We start from the raw sequence: 2,500 nt of genomic DNA, 5'->3' as shown, positions 1-2,500 counted from the left end.
GTCGCGCCGGTTCGTACCCATATCCGCAGCAGGTCTCCAAGGTAAAGAGCCTCTAGTCGATAGATTAATGTAGGTAAGGGAAGTCGGCAAATTGGATCCGTAACTTCGGAATAAGGATTGGCTCTGAGGAGCGGGGCGTGTCGGGCTTGGTCGGGAAGCGGGTTTGGCTGACGTGCCGGGCCTGGGCGAGCTGAACGGGACGCGGCGTATCTCTCTCTCGGGGGGGATATCGTCGCGCACCCCGGATCCGAGCTCGGTCCCGTGCCTTGGCCTCCCGCGGATCTTCCTTGCTGCGAGGCTTCCGTGGCGGTTTTACCGTCGCGGTCGTTCTCTTCGGCCGCCATTCAACGCTCAGCTCAGAACTGGCACGGACTAGGGGAATCCGACTGTCTAATTAAAACAAAGCATTGCGATGGCCCCCAAGGGTGTTGACGCAATGTGATTTCTGCCCAGTGCTCTGAATGTCAACGTGAAGAAATTCAAAAAAGCGCGGGTAAACGGCGGGAGTAACTATGACTCTCTTAAGTCAATAGTTACTCGGGGACTGGCAGGATTTTGGTCTTGCCTGCCCAAGTCACACTCCTACCTCCTCGGGGTACCGCCGGTAACATGCGCATGTCCACATCAGCGAGGGGTGTACTCCCCCGGATGTGGCGGCGCATGGCTAAACGGAGTGTGGCGATGAAGGAGCGAAAGACAACATCTTAAACGGTCCTCCGTAACGGCTATTTGGAGCCGTGAATAATGGAGCCCATAGTAAAGTAAACTTGGAACTCGTTCCTTCACTCAGTTGACGACCGGAACGACCAAGGACAACGATTTGGCTTACAATTGGAACACTATATCGATTTCAAAATTTATTATAAAATTCGATGTTAACATGAATAGTGCCTCGGACGCAGCGCCTCTCAGTCCCGGAGGCGCTGTGGCGGATTTATCCGCTTCAGAGGGGACTACGGATAACGACCAAGCTACGTCCCCGGCTATGAGTTTAATCACTGTGCCGCTCGTGGGCAATCGGGTTACCTGTCCAGTATGTGAGAAAAGGGAAATTAACCTTTTCTTCCTAAATCTGTCGGATCTGGATAGGCATTTAACACAACACCACCCGGATGCCCCGATCTTTTGGTCTTGTATTAACTGCGCGAAATGCTTCCCAAAGCTTCATGGGGCTAGATGCCACATACCTAAGTGTGGTGGCGCTAGCAGCCAGGCCTCCATGACAGGAGAGTTTCAGTGCGAGGCCTGTCCCATGAGCTTTGAATCGCGCAGAGGGCTATCCACCCACGAACGGCATGCGCACCCTGCCGTTAGAAATATTAAAAGAAGGGGAGCGGACCCCCCAGAAGAAAATACTAAAACTTGGAAAGTAGAAGAGGTAGCACGCTTGAAGGGGCTTTGGGAAATATTTAAAAACCATAAACATCCCAATAAAGAAATTAGCAAATTCCTCACCACAAAAACGATCGACCAAATAAAGTATCAAAGAAAAAAATTAAATTTAATTGGTGAGGAAAGCCCCCAAGATGCTACCTCACTGGCAACAGAGGGAGGGTGCGATCTCGTTAGTTCAGGCAATGCCAGCTTTGGCTCGCCTGTAGGCCGCAACGAGAGCGAGCTTGCCCAAGAGTGGAAGCTCTTACTTAAAGATGAAATTAGTAAGCCAACCGAGGTGCCCCCTATTTTAAAGGAGGTTTACAGTCGGTTGATGTCAATCTGGGATGAGTACCAAGATGATCGAGAATCCCTAACGGAGAGACTCGATCACTTTATACGCACAGCTCTATACGAGCTTATAAATAAACTTAAAAACCAACTGGATAAAAAGAAAACTAAAAGACCAAGAGCAGCCAAAAATTCTAAAAGAAACAATAGAAACTCCAGGAAGCGATTCTCATACGCTCGTTGCCAGGAGTTATTCCATGAGTGCCCAAGGAGACTGGCTGATGCCGTGGTCAATAATGATCAGGCATATCTCGAACCAGCCAGGCAACCTCCCGGATCTGAGGAAGTGAGGGGGCTTTACGATAAGCTGTGGGGACAAGTGGGTACCACATATGTCCCGATTCCAGTTACGAGGGCCCCCAAACTATCCCTATCCGAGATCTTCCCGCCGATAACGGCTGAGGATGTGGGGGAGAGAATCGGCAAAATTAGAAAGAAAGCTGCAGCAGGACCGGATGGATTGCAAAGTGATCATTTAACCATCCCCGGCCTGCCTATCATAATGGCAAAAATTTACAATATACTATTATATTACTCTTATTTTCCCTCCGTATGGAAGGAGAATAGAACAACTCTCATTCCTAAATTAAATAAGCCAAGCAGCTCGGTCGAGAACTGGAGACCCATTACTATTAGTCCGATTTTAGGCCGAATCTTCTCCTCCATTATCGACGGGAGGATAAGAAAAGGCGCTGTATTGAATATGAGACAAAAGGGCTTTACATCCGAAAACGGATGTAAAATTAATATCGAATTGTTTAATTCAGCCCTAAAC

The sequence above is a fragment of the Bombus affinis genome, unplaced genomic scaffold (assembly GCF_024516045.1).
Source record: "Bombus affinis isolate iyBomAffi1 unplaced genomic scaffold, iyBomAffi1.2 ctg00000473.1, whole genome shotgun sequence".
Taxonomy (NCBI): Eukaryota; Metazoa; Arthropoda; class Insecta; order Hymenoptera; family Apidae; genus Bombus; species Bombus affinis.
This window is presented reverse-complemented; position numbering follows the sequence as displayed.